Source organism: Schistocerca gregaria, chromosome 2 (assembly GCF_023897955.1).
Source record: "Schistocerca gregaria isolate iqSchGreg1 chromosome 2, iqSchGreg1.2, whole genome shotgun sequence".
NCBI lineage: Eukaryota > Metazoa > Arthropoda > Insecta > Orthoptera > Acrididae > Schistocerca > Schistocerca gregaria.
Window position 1 is genome coordinate 397,553,380 of NC_064921.1, and position 17,014 is coordinate 397,570,393.

General features: G+C 41.3%; 1 non-coding gene across 1 annotated transcript; it reads right to left on the reverse strand.

The window, feature by feature from the left end:
• Positions 1-12,501: 12,501 nt before the first annotated feature.
• On the reverse strand, positions 12,502-12,695 carry LOC126337486 (U2 spliceosomal RNA). The gene has a single exon (XR_007565069.1). It is a non-coding gene; the product is annotated as a U2 spliceosomal RNA (small nuclear RNA).
• Positions 12,696-17,014: the final 4,319 nt, after the last annotated feature.

Genomic DNA, 17,014 nt, shown 5'->3' on the forward strand with positions numbered 1-17,014 from the left:
CTTTCGGTAAGGACATACAGTAACACATTTTCTCTTGCAAAAGGTACCTTTTCTTTTTCTACATTTCTCAAAATTATATTTCGAAAACTTTACGATTGAGTGAATCATCTCACTAAAAAAAGATAAAAGTGAGGTCTCTAGTTCGTCATTACACGACCCTGTCCCTTAAAAGATACATTTATAGAACTCCGCATGTATGCATACCCTCTCTCAGGTTTGACGCATAAAGGACTTGTCTCTATAAAATTACGTTATAGACAAAAGACAGGACGCTATTTTAATTAGAGCTTAACGCGTCGTGAAGCATGTGTGGAAAATCTGTGGTAAGGTCTTAAGAGACCAAACTGCTGAAGTTATCGGTCACTAAGCTTACACACTATTTAATCTAACTTAGACTAACTTACGACACACACACCCATGCCCGAGGGAGGACTCGAACCTCGGACGGAGGGAGCCGCGCGGACCGTGACAAGACGGCTCAGACCAGCTACCCCGTGTGGCCAAGCATGTGTGGTTATCAACTTACCGCTTAGAACTTTAAATTATTTCCTCTTATACCCTACGGTTACATAGAATGTGTGACTGTGTACAAACACTCATGCATGCTACTCCTTGATCCTGGAAAAACAGCCAAGTGAAATTTACGACAACGTTGTTTAGCATTGTTTTTACCCCGGAACATGGGTTTTGCGTATATATTTTGCAATAAGTTTTGCCAAACAACCTAGGTTTCGGATTGTGGGTCTACTGTCATATGTGTTGCTAAAGAAAAAATAAAATCAAAATCCACATCTAGTATAGTAAAACTTTTTAAAAATAAATTAACCATCAAAAATGACCTTCCAAACAGTTATTTTAATGAATATCCGCAATAGTCATACATTTTATCCTTTTATTAAATTGCCTCTTTTCGCACCATACAGATATTTTGTCTAAATAATTTTGCTTTTGATCTTGTGATCGCTTTACAACACTATAAATGATTGCATCATTTGTAAGCACTCTAAGAGGACTGTTCACATTGTTTCCTAAATCTTTTACATAGATTAAGGTCTATAAGACTTGGTTGGGGATCGCCAGATATCACTTCTGCTTTACACGACGACTTCTCGACTTTGTGACACGAAATCACGAATCATGTCGCACAATAACAACGATATTCCATAGGCACGTCATTTGACTAGAAGCAGCTTGTGGGCTACGGTGTCAGAAACCTTCTGTAAATCTGGAACTACTGTATGTACTGAATTTGAGATCCCCTGTCGATAGCACTAATTACTGCGTGCGACAGAAAGCTACATTTGAAACACAGGAACGAGATTTTCGGGATCTTTGCTGACTATGTGTCAACAGATCGTCTTTCTCGAGGTAATTTGTAATGTTCAAAGACGATATATGTCCAAAATAGTACTGCAAATTAAGATGATTATTTCTATTTCCTTTCTCGAGTATTTAAGTATTGGTGCGACCTTTGCCTCTTTCCAGTCTTTAGACGTGGATCTTTCGTCAAGAGATCGGTTGTGTATGATTGCTAAATACGTAGCTATTACATCAGCATACCCAGAAAGGAACCGAACTAGTGTGCAGTCTGGACTGGAAGATTTTTCTTTATTCAGTGATTTAAGTTGCTTCGCTACACCGAGGGTATCTACTTCTCAGTTACTCGTGTTAACAGCAGTTCTTAATTCGAATTCTGGAATATATACTGCGTCGTCTTTGGTAAAGGATTATCAGAAAACCGTCTTTATAACACCGCTTTAGTGACAATGGTAACATTGCCATTTCTCTCGCACAAGGAATATATTGAATCCCGAACGAGATTTTCACTCTGCAGCGGAGTGTGCGCTGATATGACACTTCCTGGCAGATTAAAACTGTGTGCGGAACTGAGACTCGAACTCGGGACATTTGCCTTTCGCGGGCAAGTACTCTGCCAACTGAGCTACCCAAGCACGACTCACGTCCCGTCCTCACAGCTTTACTTCTGCCAGTACCTCGTCTCCTACCTTCCAAACTTAACAGAAGCTCTGCAAGGTTTGCAGGAAAGCTCTATTGTGATCAGATGTGGTCGACCGGAAGATTGTCGACGAGTACGTCTACCCCACGTTTCCAAGAGGTCCAACTTCGAACCCAGAGATCTGGATATTACACTATTCGACCGGCTGTGGACAAATGGGCATCTGCAATAAGTCCCCTTCCGAACTCTTATCACTTGCTGATTAGGGGAGTTGATATTTATAAAAATATCTGTCATTCGATGTAACGATATTTAAAAGCTACCAATACGAACCTACGACATACTGAAAAAAAATATCGACATATCGATGGGAACAATATCAATGTACGGGCCAAAAAAATATCGGCTGCACCTTGTAAATATGCTGTCAGGTTTAGAGCTGTATTTTTAAGTATTGATTTATTATTAGATATTCTGTACAACAACAAGCTAGCAGCCTGCTTATCTCCCGCAGAGCAAGAATTGAAAGTAAAACCACTTTACTAACAATGGTAACTGCAGGTAAGTGGCAGAATAAAAGGTGTCCGATCTGTCCGTCGTTCGGTTTCGTCTCATATTGGAATTATCTGGAGCACTTCATGTCGACGTCCCTGTTTTTTTCAATTCTGCAAATGCCAGCGACCTAGCAGCTGTAGTGTCAAATCTGCGTGGTGAAGTCCAACACTGAAGTTTCTGTTTTTAGCGCCGAGCGCAGATTACGTCACCATTTCCTCTCATAATGTCTCCGCCCACCGCAAAGACCAATTTTGTCACTTAGATTTTTGTTCATCAGTTTCAGCAACTGTTTTTTTTAACGAAATTCGTGTGGTATTTCTTCACATCGGATATCTTGTTATTCCAATCACACCGTCCCCACCACCACCCCCCACCCCCGAATGAAATCGAACGTCTTCTTTGTGCCATGTATACATGCATCATACAGTCGAAGAGAAAGACCGGACGGAATGAAAGCTCACAAAGTACTAAGACTCCTTCATACAGTGAAACTAAAATTATGTTCTACTATATTTTTAAAAAACGACAAATTCAATTATTTATCGAATATTGCGAAAAACATAATACAAAATGTTCCCATTTCGATATCGATAAACCGATATATCTGCATAAAAAATATAGCCGATTTATATCGATATTTTATCAACTGCGCTAGTGCTGACAGTGCTGTCTCGCACTTGGTATCTCCGTGTACTTCACCGTGATCAGTCAGCATCTGACCCTATTCAGGCCCCTTTTATATCCTACTACGCCTGGTAACGACTTTAAACACGAAGAACATTAAGGCACTCTGGTGGCAGTTCTAGTTATCACAGAGGATTGAAACTCCTATAATTTAAGCCAGCCGTTGTGACCGAGCCGTTCTAGGCGCTTCAGTCTGGAACCGCGCTGCTGCTACCGTCTCAGGTTCGAATCCTGCCACGGACATGGATGTGTGTGACGTACTTAGGTTAGTTAGGTTTAAGTAGTTCTAAGTCTTGGGGACTGATGACTTCAGATGTTAAGTCCGATAGTGCTCAGAGTCATTTGAACCTATAACGTACTGCAGTACAGTAACTGAGACACTGCATTGACGATCAGGAGCCGCATTGAATTAAGAATGAACTCGCTAACTGAGATTATGGTTCGGCATCAGCTGTAGAATACTTCAGAACAAATGGAAGTTTGAGCAGGACGGGGACTCAACCAGGATTTTCTGGTTGTCGCGAGCAATCCGAGCTATCCGAGCAGTCCTTCAGGAGCGACCAAAATCTCACTTTGTCCTGCTGTCTACTATACCTTGTGCTCACAGTATCTTAGCGCGATTCCCACGAGGGGTGAGAGGTTGTTACAAGAGAAAACAGTATCTCGCCATGTGCACGAATCAAGGTAATAGAGTGCGGCCACAAGGAAAAGCAAACACCTGGACAAATGGAAATTTGGACCGCTCCTTGAAGGCGAGCTCGGATTACCTAAGTGGTTAAGGCTATTGCTTGCGACAACCAGGATTCGAATGTCGATCCGGTACAAATTCTCATTTACTCTGAAACTCTCTACAGCTATAATTAAAATTTGTGAGTTCATTCCATCATTCACATAGCCGCCAGCGGTATGTTGGTTGGCTGGTTAATCTGGGAGAGGGGACCAAACAGCGAGGTTATCGGTCCTATCGGATTAGGGAAGGATGGGGAAGGAAGTCGGCCGTGTCCTTGCAAAGGAACCATACTGGTATTTGCCTGAAGCAATTTAGGGACATCACAGAAAACCTAAATCAGGACGGCCGGACGCCGGTTTGAACCTTCGTCTTCCCGAAATCCAGTGTGTTAACCACTGTGCCACCTCGCTCGGTACCGCCGACGGTGTGTACGTGTACGAAGTTACTTTGACATCCGTTCATGTCTTCTGGGTGCTCCAATTTGTATGGCAGCCTGTGTATTTTGTCCTTCACTGTGCTGCGGAAATCAGGGTGTCATGGGATTTGAATGAATTGATGGTTTCAGGGTGGCTTCACACGATGTCCTGTAGGGTCTTAACGGTCTCACGCCACATGGCGGTTGAGAGAAGAGATGTATTGTTGGTTGGGCCCGTCAAGTACTATGAATCAGAAAATGCGCCAATTGCCAGCAATATGGACTGTGTGAGGATGTAAGGAGCAGCACTGACTGTCAGCAAGGTGACCAATTGTGCGGCTTTTCTGGAAGCATATAAGCGCGGCGGCTGTGGTGCGCCCAATGAAAACACTGGACTCACTGGTGGCATCACATCATCTTCTAAGAGGAATCTCGGTTCTGCTTACCGTACCTCTGTGGATGTATTCGTGTGTGGAGCTCCCACGCGATATTCCTCATTACCCAGATCTTTCACACATTAAAATCATTTGAACAACGGAAACTGAAAACGTTCTGCGTGACACTTTGCCACAAAACGCGTTTTCAGTGTTGTTGTGTTCTCGCTGTTCTGTCGCTTTTCTGTAGACTTTTTCCAATACAGCGGAAATTTTGTTAGTAGTAGAACTGTAATAAACAAAAACCATTTCTCATTTCGCTTAATTGTTCAAGAGAATAACAAAATTAAATTCAAGGGAAAAAATCGCTCAATGTTGACTTCTGTTTGCTACAAATCGTGGCGATCTGAAACATTCATTACTAGATGACGTATAGTCTTTGTGCCACGTAGTGTTTTCCTTTGATTTCAAAGTGTCACACTTCAAGGTGTTCCCCATTTAGCAGGGATGGTTTTGAAACAATAACTAACAAGGTTTTGGTGACTGGGTACAGCAGTTTAAGCTGCGACAGAAGTTTTGCAGTTGCAGACAAACGAAGACATGTAAGCAAGGCCTTGATTCCGCAAGATTTAAACAAGAGCTATGAACCAACTTGAAGGCATACAGCTGACTTTTCTGATTTTAAAGCTGCTTCTGAAACATTATTGTCGATGCAGGCGTGTAAGATCTCCAAGTGCAGAATGATCACACTTTCTCTTAGTCATCCGCCTCAAATAACTGTAAAAAATCTTAGAGATAAAAGAATTGGAAAATGTCAGTGTATCTGAAATACGAAAGACCGCGGCTGATATATGCCTTGACGTACTTCGACTGAAAGGCCAGCCACGTTTATCAGTGACAGACTTGTTGACGGTGTTGCACAGGAAGTTTTATAGGGAACTTCTTACCCCAAGAATGAAAATGTGTAACAAACAGAAATCAATATTGAGCGATTTTTTCCTTAAATTTAATTTTGTTATTCTCTTGAACAATTAAGCGAAATGAGAAATGGTTTTTATTGATTACAGTTTTACTATTAACAAAATTTCTGCTGTATTTCTATACTTTTGTTGTGACATATAAAACATTGTACCTCGGTATTAACGGCACTTGAAACAAAAACTTTCACGCTGACCCCAACAACCAATCATTTTTCTGGCATGGCATTTGGAATGTTTTTAGTGAATTATTCATTTTGTCATTCGCCTCATTATTGCTTTGCAGTGATCAGGCACGCTGCATACTTGTGTGGTTTTCTAATACATTCTCATTTCTTGGCTACAATTAATTTATGTTCAAAAGGGTTACGAGGGTTTACTGAAAAGTTATGCGTCCAACATTTTATGTGAGGACAAACTGATCGAGTTTTATAAAGTGATACCCCAGAAAAGGATGCCCAGACGATATCAGAACAACTGCACTTGTTGTTGTCAGGAGAGTTCTGAAGTCCACTGAAGTCGGCGGTAGAATTTATGAAAATCTGCTTTTTAAATAAAACAAGTGTTATTAAAATTGTACATCTGTATTCTTCATTTCTACATATTTATTTCCTAGATAGTCGCCCTGGGGACGAACATATTTCTTCCAAGGAGAGACCAGTTTGTTGATTCCATCACTGCAGAATGTTTGTTGACGTGGCCACAACCTCAACCCTGCTTGCACCCGCTTCATCACTATCAAAGTGACGTCCCCAAAGATGATCTTTAATTTTCTAAACATGTTGAAAATTTACAAATGTGTGTGAATTTCTAAGGGATCATAGTGCTGAAGTCATCGGGGCATTGGTCCTTAGTGCTACACACTACTTAAGCTAACTTAATCTAACTTATGCTAAGAACAACACACGCACCCGTGCAGGAGGGAGGACTCTAACCTCCGGCGAGAGGGGCCGCGCTGTCCGTGACGTGGCGCCTCGAACCGCTCGGTCACTCCGAGCGGCTTGGAAACATGAAAATCAGATGGGGTCAGCTCGCGACTATATGGAGGGTTATTGATGACAGTGAAGCCGGGGTGTCGGATTCTTCCAAATGTCGCAACGCTCGTATCTGGTCTAGCATTGTCATACTGAAGGAGAGGGTGCTCTCTGTGTAGACGAACTCTGCGAATTCGAAAGTCTGTTACACGACGCTATTTCTCACACGCTGACATATTTACGTTGCACACCGCCATGTTATACGCTAGCTGTTACGCTAGCTGCAGAGAGCAGTAAATATGTAGACATAAAGAGTAGAGATGTTGAATGTATATTGTTTACTTATTCTCCTGATAAATGTGAGATTTGGCATTAACAAGGGGAGCCACGACGTTTGGAATGTGGATTTAGTGCAAACTTCGCACACTCGTAACACTCCGCTAGGACAACAAAATGTGTAAGCAGTAGCGCATACTTCTCAAGCGTTATTGAGAAAATCGCAAGATAATTTCAGTCGTCAAACATATCCCTGTGCGTGGCCATTTTTACCATGAAGGGCGGCTGCCTACTGATTAGCGTTGAAGCCCCATAATCACTTGAACGATAGATCGAGTCCCGTTCGTCAGTTTTTTTAAAATTTCTAACACAGTAATTTTCTTTAGTATTTATATTACAATTGATGTAATAGGAAAAATACGTGTAAACACCAGTTATTTTTTAATTTCTAACACAGTAATTTTCTTTAGTATTTATATTAGAATTGGTATAATAGGAAAAATACGTGTAATTGGATGAACTTTTATTAAATTTACAGCGTTATCTGTGAGTCTACAAATTTTTATTATCACAAATAATATAATATTCATAACTATCGACTAGTAAACGACCAAATGCACAAAGTAATGCTGAAAATGTATGCTTGTCTGTGATTTGAGAAATCCCTTATATGTGGAAGGAGCCCTAAACGACTTGTTACCTCCAAGTTTTGACCGGCACAGACTGCTTCCGAAAGAAGTACAATTATTCGTCGCTTTCGACAAGTTTCAGGATGGTATTTTTCGTAAAACATGGAAAACATAAAGTTAAACGGCACCAGCTGAATAAATGCTTTGTTTCCGCCTACGCAAGGTCTTTTGAGGTTTTCCTTGGAAAAACGAACCTCACTAACATTTTCAAAAACCTCTCTTTCAGACGATAATTTGGAAGTAAACCATGCATAACACAGCATTTCCTTAAATATCGGCGCTGATGATTGGTCATGCAATATCGTCTGTATTTTAATAGCGTCTTCACGAGAAGCAATTTCTCGTTCTCTTTTGATTTTGAAAACACAGCAAGCATACATTTTCAGTATCACTTTATGGGTTTGGTCGTTCACTAGTAGATAGTTATGAATATTATATTATTTCTGATAATAAAAACTTGTAGACTGCCAAATAACGCTGTAAATTTAATAAAAGTTCATCCGATTACACGTATTTTTCCCATTATATCAATTGTAATATAAATACTAAAGAAAATTACTGTGTTAGAAATTTTAAAAAAACTGACGAACGGGACTCGATCTATCGATCAAGTGATTATGGGGCTTCAACGCTAATCAGTAGGCAGCCGCCCTTCATGGTAAAAATGGCCACGCACAGGGATATGTTTGACGACGGAAATTATCTTGCGATTTTCTCAATAACGCTTGAGAAGTATGCGCTACTGCTTACACATTTTGTTGTCCTCAAGGAGTACTACGTGTGTGCGAAGTTTGCAGTAAATCCACGTTCCAAACGTCGTAACCTCCCCTTGTAAGAATGTTACTCCTATCCACTCCTCAGTTGGTTGTGGGTTTCCGAGAGACTGGCATGCGTTGAGTCGAGAGCTACTACCATAAATGATATCTGGCAGTGTACTGTTAAAGCAGCACGGAAAGACGTACTCGCATCTCACATACCAGCTCATTTCGGCTCTGTACGCAGCCGATTTAGAGCAAAAAAATGGTTCAAATAGCTCTGAGCACTATGGGACTTAACATCTATGGTCATCAGTCCCCTAGAACTTAGAACTAATTAAACCAAACTAACCTAAGGACATCACACAACAGATTTAGAGCAAGTATCAGCTCTGTGTACTAAATTTCGCACCCTGTACATTATCAAACATCTACAAACTTAATCGTGTAATTGCCCTACCATACTGTTTACCCACAATAAGCGAAGTGTCGTTATTAGCTGTCCTTCCTGGTGTTGCAATTTTAGTGGCGAACAGTATTAAGTCCGTTGCCCACAAGCTGAGTACGAAGTAATGTTAGGCGAGTTTTTCAGGGACAGAGCAGTTTCACATTTGCCAGTCGATTGAGTGACAGAGAGGAATGGGCGACATTGTGATGCCTCCATTCCGGCGCGCCCTATTTGCGCGGCTTCGACCGACGACGCTGCCGTCGCGGCGCGGTGGCAAACGCCCCACGAAACCGCTCTTAACATTAACATTTATGAGGAAATACGCGGGACGGCTTTGACATTTATTGCGGGCGCGCTATCGCGGGCGTAAATCGCGTCGCCTGCCACGCGGCCCTATTAATCAGCTTTGCGTCAAGTCCCCGGCTGCGCTATCGGCAACCCGCGGTGCCAGGCGGGCACGCGCTACACACACGGCAGTAGCCTCTAGCCAGCGCTGTACTGGCGCTCGCTCGGCATGTCCCCGCCGGTTTCATTCCCCGCGACAACGCCAGGCCGGCCCCATCCATCACGCCGTGGCCGTGGCCGCGGCCACAGCCGCACTCTGCGGACGTTGACGTCAGTATTGGCGCCGCAGACGACTCTTTAACAAACAACCCGGCACAGTGCTCGACCTCTCTCTCTCTCTCTCTCTCTCTCTCTCTCTCTCTCTCTCTCTCTCTCTCTCTGCCCCTCTCTCTCAATTCCCTCTCTATTCACTTCTGTCATGTTGTTCCTTCCGCCACATCTCTAGAGTCATAGCTTTTGAACAAGTTCTCGCTGGAAAAATGACCAAAAGTTAAATTTTTTAATATCTCCTAACCCTTAACTCACGAGGTGACCTTTCTGTAACGTGTACTACAAGATGAGTCTCTGGTACCCCTACGTCTACACAGAGATTTAAGGTATAAATAATATGAAAATTTTAATCTCAGTTGCGTAACATTTCAATTATTTACTTGTTGTGCAATTACTGCTTTTGATTTTGTTGCGCTACATAAGGGCTGTAGTATTTTACTTTTAATCAAACAAAACCGCATACTTTACTGCGGCTTTCTAAACAATACACTTAAATGAATTGTTAATGACTGAATTTTACGTTCTGAAAAACTGTAGTACTTACCTCAGTAACAGTTAAATTTTCACGTAAAACTAAATTCCATGGTTTAAACTTGCAGATAAAAATTGCACTCGATACGCCAAACAGAAAATCTGCAAAACTGAGCCGGCCGCGGTGGCCGTACGGTTCTAGGCGCTTCATTCCGGAACCGCGGGACTGCTACGGTCGCAGGTTCGAATCCTGCCTCGCGCATGGATGTCTGTGATGTCTTTAGGTTAGTTAGGTTTAAGTAGTTCTAAGTTCTAGGGGACTGATGACCTCAGATGTAAAGTCCCATAGTGCTCAGAGCCATTTGAACTTTTTTTTTTTTTCAAAACTGACATTTACTGCTGGGATCTACACATTGGCTTACCAGTACCCAGTACCCAGGAGACATTTGATGTTAGCTAACATTTAAGTATTTTACTGGTGAAACAGGTAGGTGCCTATCACCATTTTCCTCGGTTCTTCGTCTGAATGATGCCCTTATTCGCTTGCAGAATTGTCATCATTGGATATTGCAAAATCGTCGTCTTTTTCGTCTATTTATTCATATATATAACAGTGACATCTTCCTTCATCCATCGACAGACAATTTCATCAAACCTAGGATCATTAAAATTGACACGTTACTGCGAACTCATTTGTACTATAGTGAAGAAAACAGTTACATAGGTCACGAGGCACGGTCTGGGAAACCCTAACGCGCGTCAGCAACACGTTTCAAAAAGAAACAACGATGACGAAAACGCAACCGACAGTCAAACATTGCTGGGTTTGCAATTTAAGGAAAGTAGGAGGGGGGGGGGGGGGGGGGAAGGAAGAAAATTGTTTTATTTGGCTCCTAGATTTCGTATTTTATTTAGACATCGAGATCACGTGTTGACATAGAATACATAAATGTACTCAAGCCGTCAACTTTTTCCACAACAGATGCTTATCACATAGAATAAATAAAGTAGACGTTTATGTTATCAATACATATTTCTTCTTAAATTTAATAATAAGTGATATACGTAAATTAAAATGAGTCCTACACATTTTTCCCTTTACTCATAAGAAAACTGACAGTCACCTTATATTGGAGAATATCTTTAGAAACCGAAAGGGCAGACGCTGACTGTAGGACGAGATAACCCATACTCACCAAAGTTTTCAGAAATTACGATTGTTCATTGTCAAATTTGGAACACGAAAATGATGTGGTTTACATCAGCTTCTGACTCGGAATAACACTCACTTGCAGAGGAATAACGGACTCGAATGATGGTGGAAAGGGTCCAAATGCGTCCTCGTAAACCAAGGCCTTCTTGCAATTTGAGGTTGCAATGCTGCAAAATATCTACCTTTCGTTTTTGAGACACATTCCACGTTTCTTGGCGTTGCTGTTTTCCGTCGCCTTTGACCTCACGTAAGTAGTCTGCATTCCGCAATTTCAAATTGAGAATAGTTCCCATACCCGATGAGTTGCAGGACTTTTATCTCGCTTATCAATTTCTTCACCTCTGACAATGTTTCTTATGTAAAACAAATCGAGTTGCACCGTCGTTCGGTGTTCCCATTAAACTTGAGGTCGCCCTGTAACTGGCTGCTAAGTCAGATCAAAAGGCAGAGGAAGGCAACGGCATACCACCTGCAATACGACAAGGCCCCACCAAATCGACTTCCGTATTGATGACAGCTTTACCTTACTTAACGAATCCGTAATGCTTTCACGTGGCGTAATGAGACAGTGGAAGATACAGAGGGGGACTTTTCGATGTGTACAGGAAATCAAACTGTTTACATTTATTTATTTATTTATCTGGCGTGCAACTAAAATAAATGAAGCGCATAATTTTACGAAATAAATAGCATTACAGCTCTAAATGTATAAATAAATATTTTTTCGATCCATTTAATAGCTGCTTCAGTCACTTGAAAGATATCTTATAGGGTACGCTCGTCTGCTACAGCTTGCTAAATAGTGTTTAATGGTCTGATGATCATCGCCACAGTCACTTTGAGAAGAGAAAGCCTTACCCCACTGAAATGTGCTTCCTACAGAGATGCTATGGCCTATATGAATCCTGTTCATTATCTTTCAATACGCTGCGGCAATTAATGTCGAATGACCTTGTACAAGATCTTATGAGAGTCTGATATTCCACACAGGCAATGCCGTGCCACACGTCTGATCACTTCCTATTCGGACTAAACTCCACTGCTTGGAGCTAATTTGTCAATATGTTGGGTGACTGCCTGGATTTTAATTGGCTCATTATAAATGTAATGACATGAGAGTGGATCTGGAGCTGTGAAATTTTAATAAATTTTTCATTTTCATGCAGAAGAGCACCCAGTCTTTGCAGATCTGATGGTACTGTCTGGCTTATAGACTGTAATCAGTGAAGAGTGCTAGACCTCATACATCCTTTTTTGCAGCAGTGTAGATGACAACGTAACAATTATGCTAAAATGTTATGTAGCAATTTCTTCACGCAAACAAATATTTACAAATCTATCGTTGCTTTTCTGTAGCTCCCAAACGACAATCAGAGCAACGATCCCGGCGGTACTGCAATGCCGGGCCAACCCGCGACAGAGGTGGAGCAAGCCCCTAGCACTCCGTCATGAGCCAAAAATGAGTTTAATATTCTGGTCCTGCGATGCAGGACGTATCAGATATTAAGCTGATAAGAACAGATACTACACTTTGATCTTAGCCAAAAGGCGAAATTAATTATTCCATACATAAAAGTATCATAAGGTAATCGACATTAACAAGACTTCATTGAGCTAGTTAGCGCAAACTTAGCACATTTGTCGCAAAATGTACCAAATATTGCAGTAGTGTTCAAGCAACCACCAAGGTTGGTGGGTTGCGTTACTTGGCGTCTGTCAACGACCGAATTGGCACACTTCTCTTTGTTCGTGGCCGCTGTGTAAAGTGAGCACGAATCACTAACAATCACTCAAGGCTGATTGTTCCCACATTCGAGAGTGGCAGCCAGTTCCCGTCACAGATGCTTTCAAAGGCTGGACTGCTGTTAACTATTGACTAAACGTCTGACCAAACGAAAAAAATGAAAGAATAACTTGTGGCTGGAAGTTATCTATACTTTCTGAAGGCATATTCAATGAAAAGTAACTTTTTTTCTTTTTTATGAACAAAAATTCAATAGACGTCTTTTCGATTTCTTAATTTTCCTAAAAAGAATTCCTTAAGGATAGCTCAATTATCACTATTTACATGTTTCAGTAGAGGCTTTTGATCATGATGAAGTGCTAAAGGGGAATTATGTTGTCAAATGAAAAGAAAAATATGAGTTCTAATCAAAAATAAATTACAAACTATACCATGCACGAATTTTGTGACAATTCGCTTCACTCTTAGACCCTAGTGAAGTCCCTCTTATGTTGGCTTACTGCCTGTTGGCTTCTGTCTCAGATTCATGACCCAAAGTTTCTACGACGATTTTTCTGATGTTTGGCCAGCTTGAGTGGCTCGCAATGACAGAGCTTCACAGGAATCGTCAAACATCGGCCGAAGAACCCGGGACAGTAGCCAACAGGCAATATGCCAATAGGTCGGCACAAAACCTCAATAATTCATCTGTGTTGCCTGAGTTTTATCGAATAGTATCAACAGGACAAATTAACGAATGAAAAACTTGGTCACATACGCTGTTCGGTTCCAAATATATGCACTTAAATTAGAGAATATACAGTACTGGGGAAAGAGCATTGCTACCAAAGACTTTACAATTTTCTTACAACTACGAATAACGCTGTAAAATGCACTTACGGAAAAAATCGCAACACCAAAAAATAATTAATGTTTAGTAATCAAATTTATGGAATCCATTTGACTAGGTAACTTATTTAAGTGATTAACATAGAAAAATCACAGGTTAATGTAAGCGAGAGATGCGCTATTGAAAATGTGAAATGCTGGTACATTGATAACCAGTGTAACCACTAAAATGTTGAATGCAAGTTCGGAAAAGTGAGTGCATTGGGTTGTACAGGTGCCAGATGACAGTTTATGGGATGGAGTTCGATGCCTGTTGAACTTGGTCGGTCAATACAGGGACGGTTAATGTTGATATCCCACATGTACTCGAGATGGAGACCGATCTGGTGATGGAGCAGACCAAGGCAACATGTGACATTCTGTAGAGTATGTCTGGTTACAACAGCGGTATGTGGGTGAACATACCAGACTGACGGACAAATTTGCAGTCATGTTGCGTGGCATAACCACGAGAATGCTCCTTCCGTCATCCAAAATGACACCTAGACCATAATTCCAGATGTATGTCTAGTGCGTCGAGGGTGCAGACTGGTTGGTTGCAGGCCCTCAACTGGCATCCTTCTACCTCAACATACTACCATCATTGGCACCCAGTCAGAGCCAGCTTTCATCAGAAAACAGCACACTTCTACCCTGCCCTTTAATGAGATCTCACTTGAAACCACTGAAGTCACAAATGACAGTGGTCTGGCGTCAATGGAATGCACGCTATAGGGTATTTGTTTTGGAGCTATCCATGAAGTAACTGATTTGTAGCAGTTCGTTGTTGTGTCACTATGGTACCGACTGCTGATCAAATTGCTGCTGCAGTAGCAGTGCGATGAACCAGAGTCCCGCTCCGAACACGACGGTCCTCCCTCTCGGTAGTGCCACGTGGCCGTCCGGAGCCCGGTCTTCTTGCGACCGAACCTTCCGGTGACTACCGCTGCCAGCAATAATGTACAGTACCACAGCCCTGCCACGTCTTTCTGCATTATCGTAGCAGTAACATCTAGCCTCCCGTAACCCTATTGCACGACCTCGTTCAAAACCAGTGAGGCGCTGATAATGACGTCTTTGTCGCCTTAAAAGTATTCTTGAGTAACCTCAACTAACAACGTCCAAATGTAACTAACGCTCACGACCGTTACAGCGTGTATTTAGAGCAAAGCAAACCTGATTTCCATCTTCATATTGGCGCTCATAGTATCACTCTTAATGCGACTGGCGTTTCTTCTACATGTTCGATGATTCCTGAAGTTTACTCATTTTTCAAAAAAGCGCGACTTCGCCGATTAATATCCAACCACAATAGAAGTTAGTATACAACAAACTGCAGTTGTAAAAGACAGCTCCTCCTACCCCATTCACCAGATGTGCTCAGGAAGTATATACAGCGAATTATGTTTGAAATATATTATAGACCAAAACCATTCCAACGGAATGTTACACTGCAAGTTTGGCAAAGAATTGAAAATTACATACTAACTAGTACTGCTAAAACATTAATAACTATCAAAAAATTATAAAGTAATGATTTTTTTCCACAAATTTTACGAATAACACGCAGTAATATATGTAAGCTGTTTCTCTGAGAATGTTAAACCTTATTTCGTTGGTGTGAGACAATTTGATTCACAAAAAAAGAGGTTCGAATGGCTCTGAGCACTATGCGACTTCTGAGTTCATCAGTACCCTACAGCTTAGAACTACTTAAACCTAACTAACCTAAGGGCACACACATCCATGCCCGAGGCAGGATTCAAACCTGCGACCGTAGCGGTCGCTCGGTTCCAGACTATAGCGCCTATAAACACACAGCTACTCCGGCGGCCTTTGAATAAAACTATAGAAGCTGTTACTTGAGACACTTTAGTATCACTATATAATGAATTCTCGAGAATCAGTTTAGGGAATTTCATTACGCTACTGAATGAATTTTATGAATTTACTCAATCGCCACCTAAGCAGAACTGCTAATTATAGACTTCCATTAAGGTCTGTATCGTGTGAGACACTGTTTCTACGAGACTGGAAAATGTATTCTAAAGTACAAAACAAGAGACATCGTCGCACTGGAACCCTTTTTATACAGATCGACTGACGTTGTAAAGTTATTTTATTTAATAGTCTCGTGCTATTTTTTTGCGTATTGTATTTGTCTGGTTTGCTAGATATGAAAATGCTTCCTTTGAATATGGTACAGAAATAGTTGTCTCCTCTGTGCATGTTACTGGCTGAGAGTTAGATTAATGATATCAGATCTATTGTGCGTCTGTACTCCAGCAAAATTACAGCCTCGCATAAAGCTCTATCACGTATGTACGAATATAATAGCCCTGAAGCCATCTATCATTCTGTCTTCCTCCAGTAATTAAGTCTGGTATTATAGATTTACAAGCTATCCTGATCAGAAAAGGCAGTTTCCTTATAAAACCATACTATGATTATGTATGCTCAAATCACTTATAGTTGGCTTTTGATTAGTTTGTAGCCGGACGCTGTGGCCGAGCGATTCTAGGCGCTTCAGTCTGGAACCGCACTGCTGCTACGGTCGCAGGTTCGAATCCTGCTTCGGGCATGGATGTGTGTGATGTCCCTAGGTTGGATAGGTTTAAGTAGTTCTAAGTCTAGGGGACTGATGACCTCAGATGTTAAGTCCCATAGTGCTCAGAACCATTTGAACCATTTGATTAGTTTGTAGGCCTCATACGTCGGGTGTTGTCCTGTAGCTAAATAATAAACTGCGTGCCCCGTTAGCCGAAGTCGAAAGATTTCAAGATAGCTCTGTTCTCGGATCAAATACAATAGGAAAAGAAGAGATGGACAGTCTTAAGGCAGATAACTTTAAGAAATGTTTCACTTTCTCGAATGCTGAAGTTTATTTATTTACTGAGTTTTCACATAATTAAGAATTGGATCCATATTCTTTATTGGTTATGTTTCTGAACATCTGGTTACTAAACCTTCTAACTTCTTAGTAGTTCATTCGACTTTTTTTTTCATTGCCATTTTTGGTATATGGTGTCCGCAACAGCCAGTTAAAAAGAAATCTTATCCTTCTCTCATTTCTTTTCCTACGCCTGCATTTTCCTGTATTTTTTCATTCTTTGAACGACTAATGTAGCGTCCACCTGCGCCGAAGCTACCGAGTTTTCATTCCCTTACACATATTTATCGGTTCTCTAATTTTCTCATGCTTATATCCTTCTTCTATCGGTTTGTATTGTGGGCGGGTAAACTTGTGCAATAGTGGCAGATGTTGACTTC